The sequence below is a fragment of the Pseudonaja textilis genome, chromosome 8 (assembly GCF_049901715.1).
Source record: "Pseudonaja textilis isolate UNSWEBS1 chromosome 8, rPseTex1.2, whole genome shotgun sequence".
Taxonomy (NCBI): domain Eukaryota; kingdom Metazoa; phylum Chordata; class Lepidosauria; order Squamata; family Elapidae; genus Pseudonaja; species Pseudonaja textilis.
Genome location: NC_141997.1, coordinates 14,112,710 through 14,129,977, shown reverse-complemented (window position 1 = coordinate 14,129,977; position 17,268 = coordinate 14,112,710). Strand labels below are relative to the sequence as shown.

General features: G+C 36.5%; 1 protein-coding gene and 1 long non-coding RNA gene across 3 annotated transcripts in view; both read right to left on the bottom strand.

Annotated features, from left to right (window-relative positions):
- LOC148125121 (uncharacterized) overlaps nt 1–17,268 on the bottom strand; it is a 482,037-nt gene that overhangs the window by 133,229 nt on the left and 331,540 nt on the right. The window lies entirely within an intron of this gene.
- NLGN4X (neuroligin 4 X-linked) overlaps nt 1–17,268 on the bottom strand; it is a 199,899-nt gene that overhangs the window by 105,853 nt on the left and 76,778 nt on the right. The gene's annotated exons all lie outside the window — the stretch shown is intronic.

The following is a 17,268-nucleotide window of genomic DNA, read 5'->3' as shown; positions in this document are numbered from 1 at the left end:
TCCAGCTAGAGGTTTCTTTTCAGCCTTCCAATCAGCAAATGGTGAAAAGTGCTGACTAATCTGCAGTCCCAAAACCGTCTATCCCAGCGTTCTGTTCGCCTCTGGCTTCTTCCTCTTGCTGCTGCTTCTTTCTTTGCTTTCCAACTTTTAAATCCACATACAAATCTTCCAAAGTCCAATATAATGCTCAATTTATCTTCTCCCCAATATTAAGTAGATGTAATAGTCATGTTGTGCTCAGACCAGATCCGGATCTCCAATCTCCAGGTTTTAGCAATCTCTCTCTTTCCCCAAAGCTTCCCCAATTGCTTTTCTGGCCGCTCTCCGCCGGACTTCCAAGAGGTGCTTATCACAACCAGGAGAGAAGAATTTATGCTATCATTCTTCTGTCATTCTACTCCTTCAGACTTCAAAGAATCCAAGATATAAACCGTTTCTCTGTTCCTGTTACTGGATCTCGCAGGCTGTCACTGCTTTGCTTATTCACTCAAGTGGCAGACCGGATTGGAAGCCGCCATAAAATGACAGCTTACTCTTTAGCGCCGAGCTCGGGAGTTTCCCTCTTCACTGTTGGGGAGTTGCCTTCCCCCCTCTGCAGCTCGAGGATCTCCACGTTGACACGAACCTCTCCGGGGTTCATGTATCCCTGGGGGATCGCTCCTGACGCCAGAAAAGGTGTTCGAAGCCTGCACCAGACTTCTTCACCTCCGATCTCCTGTCCTCTCACTTGAGACTCCCCATTCATTCATTCCAGGAAACGTTAATCTGAAGGGCAAGCCAGTTAATTAGCACGTTGCCTTAATGGGTATAAAAGGACACAGCTGTGCTGGTACCTTTTGCCAGAAACAAAATGTCTATTTTGAATGAGGACGTTACTGCAAAGAGATCTCTGTTTGTTTGAATTTTGAAGGGGAGTCCTAACAGTTTCTGGCAGCCGTTATCTTGTTATTTTCCTTCAGTTTGATTTGATTGTGAAATGGCTGCTTTGTGTTTGTTCGTTTGAATTTCCAAGAGGAGACATAACAGTTTCTTGTCTTGCCTTCTGATGCTTTGGAAAATAAGTTTGCCCTCTCTTCTTTGTGGCTTCAAACACCGGAATACTGCTATCATGTCGCTCGTAGTCCTTCTTTTCTCTAGACTAGCCATACCCAACTCATGAAACTGTTCATCATATGATTTTGACTCCAGGCCTTTAATCATCTTAGCTGTTCTTCTTTGCACTTTTTCCAAAGTCTCAACATCTTCTTTGTAATGTGGTGAGCAAAACTGGATGCAATATTCCAGGTGTGGCCTTATTGAGGTTTTATAAATACTTCATGTGATTTTGATTCTATATCTTCTATATCTCTGTTTATACAACCAAGGATTGCATTAGTTTCTTTGGATGCTGCCTCACACTGTTGGCTCATCTTTAAGTGATTGTCCACTAGGACTCACAGTTATTGTTTTTGAGCCAGGTTTTGCCTGCTCTGTATTTTTACATTTGTTTTTTCCTCCCCTGGTGTAAAACCTTGCTTTTCTCCATATTAAATTCCATGAAGTTGAATATGGCCCCTTGTTCAAGCCTGTCAACATCTTTTTGGATCCTGAGCTTGTCTCCTGGGCTATTGGCTATTCCTGTTAGCTTCGTATCATCTGCAAATTTGATGAGTTCCCCTTCTATTCCCTCATCTAAGTCATTTATGAAGATATTGAAGAGCCTAAGAAAGAACCTTGTGGTACCCCACTTGCTTATTTCCCTCCATGTAGATCTAGTACCATTAAGGACTACTCATTGAGTACGGTTTGTCAGCCAGTTACAAATCCATCTAGTGGTGATGCTGTCTATCCTACATTTTTCTAGTTTACCAAGAAGTAGGTTGTAGTCTACTTAGCTGAATACCTTGCTGATGTCTAAGTATACTATATCCACAGCATTTCACTGGTCTATTAATTTAGTCACTTTGTCAAAGAATGAAATAAGATTGGTTTGGCATGATCTATTTTTAACAAACCTCTACTGGGTTCTATTTGTAATTTTGTTTCTAGATGTTTGTAGTTCTATTTTATATATCAACTCCCAAAAATCCACAAAGAGGGAACTCCGCTAAGACCAATTGTCAGCAGCATCAACTCTGTCATCTACATTTGAAAATATCTACGTATTAACGCCTCTAGTTGGCAACACAACCTGTCACATCAACAATTCACAGGACTTTGCCAACAAGATTTAGAAATTAAAACTGGACCCAGAAGACCATGGTTTCCTGTGATGTGACTTCTCTCTACACTTGCATTCCAACTATCGAAGCTGTCATCGTAGTGAAAAAATGACTGCTACAAAACAGCACCTTAGGTAAAAGAACCAACCTCAGCCCAAAACACATATGTGCCATGCTTGATCTCTGCTTGACCACTACTTATTTTAAATACAATGAAGGTTTCTACAGAGAAAAACACAGCTGTGCCATGGGCTCACCACTGTCCCCCATTGTAACCATTTCTACATGGAAGAGGTAAAAACCAAAGCCCTAGGCGCCTTCATAGGAATTCCACCCATTCACTGGTATAGGTGTGTGGACAATACTTGGGTCAAGGTCAAAACACAGGAATTGGTAGCATTCAGCAAACATTTCAACTCTGTGGACAGATACATCAAATTCACATGGGAATACGTTAAGGAAAATAGTTTAGCCTTCCTGGACTGTGCAGTACACATTAAGGAAGACAGAAGCCTTAGCATAGAAGCCTAACTCACACAGATCAATATTTACATTTTGATTCTCAGCACCAACTTGGGCATAAAATGGGAGTTATCAGAACTTTATATCACTGAGTTGAAGGCCTGTCTACCAGCAAAGATGGGAGAGAAAAGAACTAAAATACATCAGGGAGGCTCTCAGAACATGTGGCTATCCCAACTGGGCCTTCATCAAATCTCAAAAAAGACCTTACAGGAGCTCATACAGGCAATGATGAGAACAATAAATGAAGCAACGTTGTCATTCCATACGTTGCAGACATATTGGAAAAGCTCAGGAGGATCTTCAACCAACATAAGATACATGCACATTTCAAACCCAAGAATATACTAAGGCAGAAGCTTGTCCACGCCAAGGATAAAATACCTAGACAGAAACTGAACAACATGGTATATGCAATACAATGCAGTGAGCCATGTGCAGATCTCTACGTTGGGGAAATGAAACAACCACTTCATAAACACATGGCACAACATAGGGGAACAAACACACCAGGGCTAGTTTCAGCAGTCTAGTTCCATTTAAAAGACACTGGCCACTCTTTTGAAGACAACAAACTCATATTTTAGACAGAGAGGATTACTGGTTTGAAAGAGAGGTTAAATATCAAAATTGAACAAATATTTTTAAACAGGCAGTATAGAAAGAATATTAATAGTCTGGTAAGCAAACAAATTAATCATTAGACAAATTAATCTTGAATTCTCATTTTAGATACAACTAATCCGGATCAAATTATCATATCTTAGACGCATTATACAAAGAACTAGCTCTCTTGAAAATGTATAATGCTGGAAAAGATGGAAGGAAATAGAAGAACAGCAGCAAGTTGGATGGAGCCAACTATATCAACAATGGGCGAACCATTGGACAAGACTGGGGACAGATTGTGCTGGAAAAAATCTATCCAGGTGTTTGCCAAGAGGCAACACTATATAGAGTAGTGTTTGTGTGTTATTTGCATATCCATATAGGATGCAGAGACATATAAAATATTGGCTCCATATATTAACAGACTGAAGTATATATCTGAAGTATAATCTTCCAAACTAATAGAGGCTTTGTGTTTAACATTCCAGTCATCAACAACATTATAGTTTGCATATTACAGTGGAAAACTATGTGTATGGTTTCAATAAAGCTGTATTGTGGTTTTTTTTAAATGAAATGGCTAAATATATTTCAATGAAACTACCCAAGCAACTTCTAATGTTGAATATTGATTGGTGTACATGTGGTGCCAAAATAGATATTTGGGCTTGTTAAAGCAGCTAGTTGCCAGGTAGCATCATTGTTCTGTTATTTTTTCTCTATGTGTTTCAGGATGACCCATTGATGATATGCATGTATCTAGTGTTTGAGAAAATGCAATGCTGTTTTCCAGGAACGGTTGTAGCTTATGAATAATGCATTTAAATTGCTTGGGTTGTGAATTTTTAGGTGACAAACAGTTCTGTTCTGTTGATTTATTTTTGAAGTATAGTTAAGTTCTGTCTAGAATACATTTGACTATACTGATTTGTCTATTTATCTATAAATCTCATTGGATGGGTACAGGAACCATCATAGCTTCTTCCTCTAATGTTATATAAGCCATTATCTGCCAATATGAATTCTATAAACAGGCCAAATTCAAAAATTAATGGGCACAAATTTTGACATCAGCATTCAGAAGAAGGACAAAGTAGTATCAGACCAAGACCCCTGCACATCAAAACAGGCTATCACATCAAGGTCTCCCCAAACAATGGATTTTTAACAATCATCTTATCTTCCATCCCTTTCTACCCCACAAACTCATGCCAATTTAAATCCTGCACAAATTTAGTCACATCATAAATCTGGTAATGTGAACTATAGATCATAAAAGCTTGTGCCTCTTAGTAAAATTTGTGAATCTCAAAAGTTGGTATCAGACTCATGGCTCTGGATTTCCTCCTTAAAATTTTAAATGTTCCTTGTTTTACATATTTTTCACTATTTATGCATTCCATTATTCTTATTCTCTATATGCAATATTTTCCCAGCATGTTTCGTTTTGTAATTTTAAGTAAAAGTATCTTTTTTATTCTTTCAATAGAAAGTGTGGTATTGGATGAATTCCACTGCCATATGAATGGATGAATAAATTTATGCTTAAACTGTGCATTCAAAACTGTTTTAGCAAATAAGTTATGTGAGTTATGTGATCATATTTTTTCTACCTTCTATTTATGTCACATAACAAAAATAACTTTTTCCATGGATTTCATTCATTCATTGGTTGTGTATATGTTTTCCTCCAAAACCCATCCCTGTTTCTATCATTATCACCATGCATTGAAATATAATCTGCAATTCTTATCCAATTGTCACATCCATATGCATCCTCAATAACATAATTACATTACAGTGGTAACTTGGTACTCATCAATTGGTTCTGGGAGGCATGATGAGTAGCAAAACCAATGAGTACTAAACACTTTTTTCCCATAAGGAATAGTGTAGTGAATCACAAGGTAAACAACATTGACAAGTTCTAGCTTGTGCATTGAGTACGAAACAAATGATACATACCAGGACAAAATTTTCACATGAAAATGCATTGAGTACCAAATGTGATGAGTTTTAAAGCAGTTGAGTACCAACATTCCAGTGTAGTTCATTTTCTAACATAAATTAAGATTTTTCATTCATAAATAATCCCAACTTTCATGAAAGTTGATGAATGTATTTTTCAACTCACCCCAATATAAATTTTCCCTTCTCTTAGTTTTACAAACTATAACAATTATTTTCCCTTTTTTCATTGTACTATTATTAATGCATTGTTTACAATACCTCTCACATTTCATGTAGCAAATTTCCATAGCTATTTCACTAGCCCATTTATATTATTATATATTAAAACAGTATGCACACTACTAATAAAATAATTCAGAGTTGAAGAAACAATACAAATATTCATTTCCTGATATCTTAGAAAGTAAAATCTCCAGAAAATAATAATCCAAAAATATGGCTCTGTGTGTGTGTGTGTGTGTGTGTGTGTGTGTGTGTGTGTGTGTGTTTTGAGGTTTTTGCGGGTATTTGTATGTGGATCTTTGAATTATCTTCCAATTTTACATGGAGAAAACCTATATATATATATATATATATATATATATATATATATATATATATATATATATATATATATATATATATATATATATATTTATATATATTTATATATATTTATTTACATTTACATTTACATTTACATTTACATTTACATTTACATTTACATTTACATTTACATTTATATTTATATTTCAGCTTTGTTCGGGTATTTTCCCACGTCATTATAGTTGTGCTTTTAAAGTTGTAGCAACGTTTTGGCAGAATCTCATCTGCCATCATCAGGCTTCTGTATTGTGTTCGTCTGTGAGTCAGGCCTGAAAGGAAACAACTATAATGACGTAGGAAAATACCCGAACAAAGCTGAATACCATACATGTAAGTACCCATAAAAACTTAAGAAAACACACACACACACACACACACACACACACGTATTGAACACAATACAGAAGCCTGATGATGGCAAATGAGATTCTGCCGAAACGTTGCTACAACTTTAAAAGCACAACTATAATGACGTGGGAAAATACCCGAACAAAGCTGAACACACACACACACACACACACATTAATTATATCCTAGAATAGCAGTTCCTCAGTTGATATGTTGTAAAATGTGTGAAGAAAATAGTATTGAATAAACAAAATAAATAAAAATGGTTCTAGTAAGATTTATTTATCTTCATAAACAAAATAAATAAAAATGGTTCTAGTAAGATTTATTTATCTTCATAATCTATAGGAAGATTCTTTATAATTTTAGAAAGCTTCTCTACTGGTCTAAAAAAACAGGTATTTTTGTTTGTTTGTCTGGTCGGCTGGTTGGTTTTGTTTTGTTTTAATGCTCTTGAGTCTGTTTTTGACTTCTGTCTACAACCTAGTCTTGTGCTTATAGTTTTCATGGCAAGATATTGGAAACGGTTTGGAGTGGCCTTCTTCCTAAAGCTGAGAGAAAGTGACTGACCCAGAGTCATGTAGATGATTTTGTGTTTAAGGAAGAAATAGAACCCATGGTCTCCTGATTTCCAGTGTGGTGCCTTAACTATTACCATACTAAGCTAACTCTTAATAAAACAGTTACAGAATACAAAATGCACTACATTGTTTTAACCAAAACAAATTTAAATGAGATAGAGAAACCACAGTACTTTATGATCCACAGTAAATTTAAGCATTCATTCTGTAAAGATATCAGAAAAAGTTTAATCTACGGGCATCTGAGTAAGATTCTGTGGCATAATAGATATCGTCAAGGAATAGGGAAACACGACAACATAGATAAATGGCCAGATAGACTAAATTATGGGTGATTCAGTCTCTTATTTCCTCCCAACACTACTGCTCCTCTTTTTTCCAACAAAAACACATAACAAGACTTGGATATGAGAAAGTTTACAAAGGACCTGTAATTTTGAAAGATTATATTTTGGTGAAAATGCTTTTGAAAATATTGGAACTAAACAGACAAACAGACCTAACTTTGTGAGAATAGACAATTTACAAAGGAAAGACAAAGGTAATATGAACCAGGTTGTTAACAGTGATTGTAACAAAGTATTTCATTTAAGAATAAAGTAATTAGGACACAGAAAGAAAAAAGAAAGGGGGAAGAGGGGGGAGATTGCCTTTTACTTTCTCTCTGGTAATTGATATACTTTCAGTTTTGGATTACAATATTAGAACTGAAGCTACCAGAAAAGTGGTAAAAAGGAAAAGAGAGGAGCTTACTAGAGCAACCTGCAGAAAGAACATTCACAATAGAGTTCCTTCAGGAAATGTATGAGTAATTAGGCAAAAAGTTGTCTGAATTACTTAATATTAAAAAAAAAAATGAAGACAGAACGGATAAAAAACTTATAAAGATGAAAACAGATATGAAAAAAAGAGTGAAGGAGATGGAAAATTCTGTAAAATAATTGTCTGGAGATGTAAAACAAATGAATGACAAAATAGAAATTTTGGAAAGTAAGAGAGATGTTATAAAGAGACAAATGGAAAAACATGTAAATAGTGTGGCATTCTAAAGTTGAGAGAGAAAGAATTTTGCCTAATTTTAAAAACAATGTGACATAATTCTGGTGTGGACATTAGAGAAGACAAAAATTTTGAGAAAAATATTAAAATTAAATAAGATAAATTACCAAAAATGTGATGGGCAATTGAGAGTTTGTTTATTAATGCATAGAAACATAAAATGGCAATTCAAGGGAGTATACTTATTTTCCAAAATTCATGAATCTTTTTCAAGAAGGGACATGGTTCTGATTTCAAAGAATTTGACTACCAAGGTTCATAAAATAGTGATATTACCAAAGACCTTTTAAAAGCATAATCCAGTGGGTTTGGTTTTTAAAGTAAAACCCAGTTCTTTTAGATGGATTATATATAAAATGCTGTTACAAAAAGAAGCAACAGCAGAAGACTGTAAAAAGACATTGTGTTTTGTTTTAATAATCTTAATATAATTATAGACAGAAGAATGGTTTGGGACACAAGCAAAGCTTTCATGAGTGATTACTTTACACAACATAATAGTGGGCTTAAAAGAAAGAGACAAAATAAAACACAAGTTATTTTTCATGAGATTAAAAAAAAGGAATTAAAAAAAACAAATATTACTCAACAAATTAAGCTTCTACTTCATATTAACTGAACCCTAAACAAATGTACAACTGAACCCATACATGCAACCTTCTACAATGCTGTAACAAATCTGGGACTGGAACAATTGGTAACCAACAATACCAAGCTTGACAACTGCCTCGATCTCATCTTCTGCAATAGTTTGAATTCAATTTATGGAATACAAATTAAAGAACCCTTTTCCAACAGTGACCACAACATGATTGACTTTTATCTCAACATATGTCCACACAAAAATCACCACAATGACAAAATCTCCAGTTATAAGTTCAAAAAAGGCAACTATGATCTTATAATCAAAGCTCTCTCTTCCCTTGATTGGCAATTTCTATTCACTGGATGCAATACTGTTGAAGACCATTACAACATATTCTTACTAGAAATCAAAAGAGTCATCAAACTATATGTACCAATAACAACTCCCAGAACAAGGAAAAACAGATTACCCATAACAATAAGGAAGCTTCAATCCAAACAGAAATTACTTTGGCAAATAAACAAATCTGGTCACGTTGCCAACTTCAAAAGCCGATACAAAAAATCTGTATCACCAGATAAAAACTGAATGCACTAGTTATCACGTTAAACAAGAGGAAAACCTTCTATGCACAAATTTCACCCATGCTTTCAATAGTTTTGTAAACAATAAACTAAAAGACTCAAGGTCCATCCCACTCCTGAAAGGACCTAATGGCAAAGACTGCAATGACGACACCATCAAAGCAAACCTCTTTAACACATTTTTTTGGCTCAGTATTTGTAAACAGCAATGGATCAAGCCCACTATTTCCTAGTCGAATCACAGAAAACTACAATGATCTAATACATATCGATTTTACAGAAGACGTTGTTGAAAAAGCACTGCACAATCTAAAAACATCCCTATCTATTGGACCAGATGGAATATGTGCCTACTTCTTAAAAAAGCTATCCACTGCCATAGGCGAACCTCTAAACATAATCTTTGAAAAATCTTTCAGGACTAGCTCCTTGCCAAAACTATGGTCACAAGCCATGGTCATCCCCATCTTCAAAAAGGGAGACCCCAGCCTAGTTGAAAATTACAGACCAATCTCTTTATGCTGCGTCACCTGTAAAGTCATGGAATCAATTATTAACCAATCCATTATCCTCCACTTAGAGACAAACAATCTACTCTCTAATAAACGATTTGGTTTCAGAAAAAAACTATCCTGTAATCTGCAACTCTTATACTGCAAAAATATATGGACTACACAACTCCATCAGGGCAAAGCAATAGACGCAATCTACATAGACTTCTGTAAAGCCTTTGATTCAGTGGTACATGACAAACTACTCCTAAAACTAAAATCTTATGGTATCTCTGGACACCTACATAACTGGATAGAAGCATTCCTGTCAAACAGACAACAAATGGTCAAAATTGGGAGCATTCTATCAAATTCTGTACCTGTCAACAGTGGTGTCCCCCAAGGCAGTGTTTTAGGACCAACTCTCTTCATACTCTACAAAAATGACCTCTGTGATTATATTAAGAGCAACTGCGATCTCTTTGCTGACGATGTAAAGTGATTCAAAACCACAGACAATACTACTACCCTCCAAAAAGACCTTGACTATGTATCAGAATGGTCAATCAAATGGCATCTTCAAATCTCAACAAATAAATGCTCTGTCTTACATATTGGCAAAAAAAAAAATCAGAAAATAAAATACAGGCCGAATAGTCAAGACCTTGTTGAGGATCCAAACTTTGTCAAGGACCTTGGAGTACTCATCTCAAATGATCTAAGTGCTAGAGCCCACTGTAACTACATAGCCAAAAAGGCATTAAGAGTTGTTAATCTAATCCTACATAGCTTCTTCTCTACTAACTAGAGCATACAAAACATTTGCTAGACTGATAAATACAGCTCATCAGTCTGGAACCCATATCATGTATCTGATATTCACACAATTGAAAAAGTCCAGAAATATTTCACAAGAAGAGTTCTCCACTCCTCTACTCATTGCAGAATACCTTATGCCACCAGACTTGAAACTCCAGACCTAGAAAACCTAGAATAACACCGCCTCCGGTCCGATCTAAATATAGTATATAAAATCACACATTGCAATGTCCTACCTGCAAATGAATAATTCAGCTTCAATCAAAACAATACAAGAGCACACAATAGGTACAAACTCAAGGTTAACCGCACCAAACTTGACTGCAGAAAATACAACTTCAGCAACAGAGTGGTCAATGTTTGGAATACTTTACCTGACTCTGTGGTTTCTTCCCCAAACCCCAGAAACTTTAACGTTAGACTGTCTACTATTGACCTCACCCCCTTCCTAAGAGGCCTGTAGGGGGCGTGCATAAGTGCACCAATCGTGCCTGTCCTATTGTTTTTTATTTTTCTTATAAGTATCTATCTCATGTATTCAAAACGGTATTTATTCTTATACCTGTTTCTTGTAAGCAATTGACAAATCAAATAAATACTAAATACTAAAATACACTAAGGAAAAAAATATATCTCTGTTCACAGTAGGAGAAATGGAAATACAAATGAATTATACAAAATAAAAAAAATAGTCTGCAAATAAACCAGGGAAGTGGTTGGCATACAAATTATGAAAAGAAAAAGAAAAGAAAGTGATATGGAAATTACAAGGATAAAGTGGCTATGAAAATGCATTTCATCATTTATTCCATTTTATATAAAAAGCAAGAAATTTCCCTGGAGAAAATAGCTGAATATTTAAATATTCAACAATTTAATATTAAAATTAACCAAAGATTACAGAGAAACAGATAGAGATTATCAATGGAGTTATAATAATAATGGAAGTTTGCAAAGCGATAAAAAATTGGAAAACAAGAAAGGTACCTGAACCAGATGGGCTATCATGTTTTGAAGATAAACTTTTACAATCTTTAGAAAAATATGACAATTTTTTATTTTACAGAGGACGAAAACGTTTGAAGAGTGGAACAGGGGCTAATGTAGCATTAACATTTAAAGAGATTTGACTTTAACAAGAAACTACTGATATTATTATTGAATAACAACTATAAGTTGGTGACAATGATTTTGGCTCAGAAGTTGAAAACAATTTTGCAAGAATTTATGCATGAGGATCAGTGTGAGTTTTTACCTAAAAGGTAATAAAAGGATAACATAAGAAATGTGTTGGACATGTTGGAATACTTGAAGGAACATAATGAAAAACCACAGGCCATTTTGATTTTTCTCAGATAAAAAGAAAACCTTTGACAATTTGAATTGGTGCCTCCTATTTGAAGTTTTGGAATATATGATTTTGGAGAGAATTTTATTTAATGGATCAGAATGATTTATACTTTATAGAAAGCAGAAATGTTTGTTACTGATGATCTAACAAAACACTGTGAGATATACAAAATAGACAAGTTAGGGATGCCCATTGTCTTCTTTCCTGCTTATTCTTGTTCTTGAAATCTATATATATAAAAGCAAAATACCACTTACGCGTCATCACAAAATCGCCAGAACTGTAAAGCCTACAAACTCGAAATTTGACACATATGTTCCTCTTGGCTTCTAGGTGCTCACTAAGAAATGATCTTTCGAAATGACCATCTCAGCATTAGTATTTTGTATATTATTATTAACACGTTCTGATGCTAAGGAGTTCCATTCCCCCCTCCACACCTGAAAAGAAATTTGTCCCAAATGCAAAACAAGAAGAGAGGAGTTTCAGTTTCATTTTCAGAGCAGCAACCAGCTTTAGTACAGAACAGTTGAGCTAAGCCATGCCGAGGCCCCTTGCTGTCTTCTTCTTGCTCAGACAGCAAATACTGTTTCAGTTTCCATGTTTCAGTTTCCAAACAGCCCTCAATCCTCTCACACACTGACAGGATGCTAGTCAAATGAATACCGATGGATGCTGGTAGGCAGAGGCACAATTTTTTTCCTTATTTAGCTCCCCCAAAACTAAGCCCGATCACATAGTTTCATAATGAAGCATGGGTATAGAGCTAGTATTATGTAAAGATACAAGATGAAACAATTTAATAAATATTTTTAAAGGAATTTCTAAGTTCAGGACATTGATTGATGTTGTTGGTTTTGGAGGATCCATTAGAGGAAAATAATTATTGATGGAAAAATTTAAAAAAATGGTGCTAGCAGATTTTAACATTAATAATCAGAAGACAAGATTGTTAACAAAAAACAGAAAATAGAGGCTGAAACAGAATTGATGAAAGAAACAAGATTTAAGATTGAGAAAAAAATAAAATATCTTGAAAGAAAAATGTAGGTCACCTTGACTATTTGCTAGAGCAGAGTTCCCAACATTTCTGTCTTTGCAGACTGATGGGGGGGAGGGATGATTCGTGCAAGCAGCCAACACTCCCAGCTGCATTTGCACAAGTGGCATCCATGCCGCCTGCCACTCATGCAAATAGAGTATGCATGCACATGCTCGCCTGCTGCTTGCACAAGTGAGGATGCGCATGCATGTGCTCACCAACCATTTCTACAGCCCAGGTGCAAACCTTTCACAGCTCATAGGTTGGGGACCCTGTGCCAGAGTACAGAAATAGAGTATAAATTGAATATATATAAAATAGATTGAATATCATCAATTTAGAGATTACCTTAAACAAAGGTTATCATTTATTGTAGGACAATACAAAATGGGTTTTTCTTTCAACTGGGCATAACGTTTTATGAGCACAAAAAGTATCACATCTCAGTTTAAAACCTCATGTCCTACGCTCATCTCACTGTCCAGTGACTTCGGTCAGCTGGGTGGATAGATTCAATATTTTACATCTTAATTGTAGAAACATTTCATTTATGCCTTCTTCCTTAGGGAAAAAAAATTGCTTCTTTTATGATTTTATTACATGCAATAGTAAGTAGAAATAGATGTAAAATTTTTTAAAAGGTACCATATGTAAATTAGGATGTGTGACAAATATTTCAAATGCAAACATTTAATTAGAATTAATTGCTTAAATTTAGAACTGTGACTGAATGATGTAGAGATATTCATTTGAATGTTCAAGAGATCTGAACCCTGATAATTATTATTCAGTTTTCAATTATGAAAGGGTTTCAAGGGCTAGTATTAAGTACAGTATGAAGAAGCATGAGGTTGCAGATCACTAATCACAATCAGCTAGGTTAGTAAATCCCTAATCCTCATTGGAATTATAAATAAAGTTAGCACCCCAGCAACTGATAGAAGTAATTTGTAGGGTATTTAGAGAAAGTGATAGCAGCTTATTATATCATGCAAACCCTGATGAGTGGTTTATTCTACATATAGAATTCTACTACTAGCAAACTAAAGACAAAAAAATTAAAACTTCCATTAACTAGAGTATCGACAATATAGAATTTTACAACACATTTTAAATGCTGTTCTTGTAAAAAATGTTTGATTTATTGGCAGCATTCAAATGCTATTTGAGAAATGATTTTGTATTATTTCTCATGCAAAAATAATATGTATAATAAGATAAAATAATCAAAAATTATCTTATTCAATCAAGTCATGAATACATGTAGTAACATTACAATGTAAGCAAAAAATGGTATTTGCTAAATCTATAGAGTCTAGTGGATTGCTGGATGATTTGCAGTTGATTGAAAGATTGACCTCCTAATTTTTAGATAGCAACAACTGATAGGCTTCCTGCTCCAAAACTGGAAGAATATCTAATATGTAATAATTCAAATATTATTTTGTATTTATTGTATTTAATCATGACTTATTGTTCAAATAGATAACAGCAGCTGGCTCCTATTCAGATACTACTGTATATCTGGCTGTCATACCTAAATCTCAACTGAAACAAATTAGATTTCATATTCATATTCATATCTTGTGAAAGTTTGATGGAAGAAAAACAAATTGGATCTGTCTTTATGATCAATTCATAAATATGGTGCTCTCACATATAGCTATTCTGTACTTCATTATCAAAATCATATTTTCTTAAAGCTCATTTTGCAGTTGTGCAAAAAATTATCCAATGCATAAAGTTTATGCCTAGTTTATTCATAAATAAGTTCTTGTGTGTGGTTGAGAAGCAAGAATTTGATTTTGAATTGTATAGCTTTAATTATACTTCTGAAATGTCAGTGCGAGATTTCAAGGCTTTTTTTACAGAATTTTTTAGAGTGTAATAAACAGTCAAGAAGACAACAGTCCTCTCTCCATTAATATGTTCATCCTTATCATCTGAAAAAAAGATCTCCAAACACAACTGAATGAATGGAGGGATTTTTTTCTACACATTCCAGGACTCTGAATAAATAGATTTCTCATACTTCAACAAAAGAGAGATTGGCACACACAGTTGTACTAGACAGAATGTTTTGTAAAAAACTTAATATGCATCTCATTATAGAGAAAACCCTGCTGTGATGTTCCTATATGCCTTTCAACTCTATTTGAATTTACTGTATAAACTTTAGAAATTGGCGAATGTTTCTCATTTTGTTTGTTTTTTTTAGTCTGATTTATTTTATGATTGTTTTTTGTTTTTCTGGCTGTCCAAAGTATTCTCAGGAATCTTTTACACCAAACTGGAAGTTCTGGGTTTTGGCAAATCCATTGTAAAACACTATTTTAAATGCAGCTGTGTTGCCAAATGCCTGAAGTTGACTCACATGACCACAAAGGGGGTGAGGCCATTGCAACTTCGAATCTGGGCTGTAAGTTTCCTTTTCCAGATTGATTGTAACTTCAAATGATTACTAAGCAACTGGTTGTAATACTATCTGTAACATGTGACACAGTGGTGGATTTCAGATAAACCCACCACTAGTTCGCTGAAAATGTGAGCGTGTGCATGTGCAGCTTTTGCCACATGGCAAGGCTCAATGGAGCAGTGTTTTGGGGCCTACTCCCCTCCACCTCTGCTCTCCAGGGCAGCAGCTGCTTCTTTCCACTGCTGCTCTTGCTAGGAGAACAGACAGCAATTTAGCAGCTCTCAGCTGCCACTTTGGGTCCTCTAAGTCAGGGGTCCCCAACCACCGGGCCATGGACCGGTACCGGTCTGTGGAACATTTCCTACCGGGCCGCCGGTTTGCTGGGCGCTGCCATCTTGTTTGACGAGAAAGTGAGCTTTTCCGGTTGGAAAGTGGCATTTGGGTCCTGAAGGAATCATCGCGCCTTAGTTTCATCGAAGGGGGGGCTTCGAACGGAACTCAGGCGCGAGGATTCTTTCAGCACCCAAGGCAAGGTGAGCCGAGCGAGCGTCCTGAAGCCGTCCCGAAGCGAAGCCCATCGACACAGGTACAAAGGAGGAGTTGAAAGGTGGCGGGGAGAAGCGGGGGACGGCTGGCTGGCCGGTCGCTCGGCTCCCTTGCCTTGCAATGTGTGCTGATGCCGGTACCGGGCCGCGGATCATTTTGTGATGCCGGTACCGGGCCGTGGCACAAAAAAGGTTGGGGCCACTGATCTAAGTCCTATCCAGAAAGCGCTGCAACACAGAGAAGAAGCATCCATGTGGAATGTTGTTTCAGGAGCAGCGTTTTCCAATGGAACTTAGAGGACCCAAAGTGGCGGCTGAGAGCTGCTAAATTGCTCTTTGCTCTCCTAGCAAGAGCAGCAATGGAAAGAAGCAGCTGCTGACCTAGAGAACATGGAGCATCTCCCCGAGCGAAGCCTCAGCAGCAAGCCTCTGCAACCACAGACAGCTGCAAGACCTCCACTGCAGCACTTTCTGGATGAATCTTTTTAAAGGTAAGAAGAACCATCCAGTCCATTCCCAAACTGCTTTGGCCCTCCTATGCCCATGCTGCTCTACCTCCACCCCCCCACGGTGAATAAATTGCTTTGGTCCTCAGGGCATAGTGTGAGGCCAGAGAGTGGCAGCATGTGGACGAAGGCCTGGGGCAAGGCCGGAGCCAAGGAATGGTGTATTTCCAAAACCAGCCAAGGTGAATGGCAAGCAGGCAGAGGCTCTGGGGCAAGGCTGGAGCTGAGGAATGGCGTATCCCCTGACCTGGCTGATGCAAACGACAAGCGGACGGCATGCATTGCTTACCTTTGGTGAGCAGAGGAGGTGAGACATGGAGGCAAGGTGCGGAGATTAGCTGGGCACATAGCAAAGGCAAGATATATAGGGAGGGGTGGGGCAGAATGGGACAGGGCCAGCCATTGGTGTGATTAGTCCTATGAGAGTGCGGTTTGCACAGGCGCAGTGCAGCATACAAAGACCACCCTCTGTGTCTGTGCTGGTGAGATCAGCTGTTTTTTTAGCTCAGCTGAGGTGCGACAATCTGCTCTGCCTGTGAATCAGCTGACTAAAAAACCAGGGAATTTAGGGCAGGAAAAGGCGAGGGCAGGGGCGGGTGTGCGTGGCCTGCCAAAGGTGGTGTTTGCTGCTTCTCTGAACTACTCAAAATTTCCACTACCGGTATGCCCAAACCAGTCCGAACTGTAGGAATGCTATCTCTGATGTGACAGTATCTAAATATCTTCACCAGGACTTCATTGCTAACCCAACACATGCTTCTTTAATCTCCAACTTTCACTCCATAGATTTTGGAAGTTTTTTTTTATGAAACTAGGAAGCATTTTTAATGAGTCTTTTTTTTTTTTTACTGTTGTTAGCAAAATTATTCACTATTTTAGTATCTTCATTGCCAATTTTAAGGTTTGTTTTTATAGTTGTTGCATTTATATTTAATTTCAATCTCATTTTTTCACTATGTATCTTGACTTTCAATGCTAGAGTCTGTAGATCATTTGTATTTTCAAGTCCCAGACAAGTGCCCTTTAACATAGTACAGATTATTGGTGTGTCT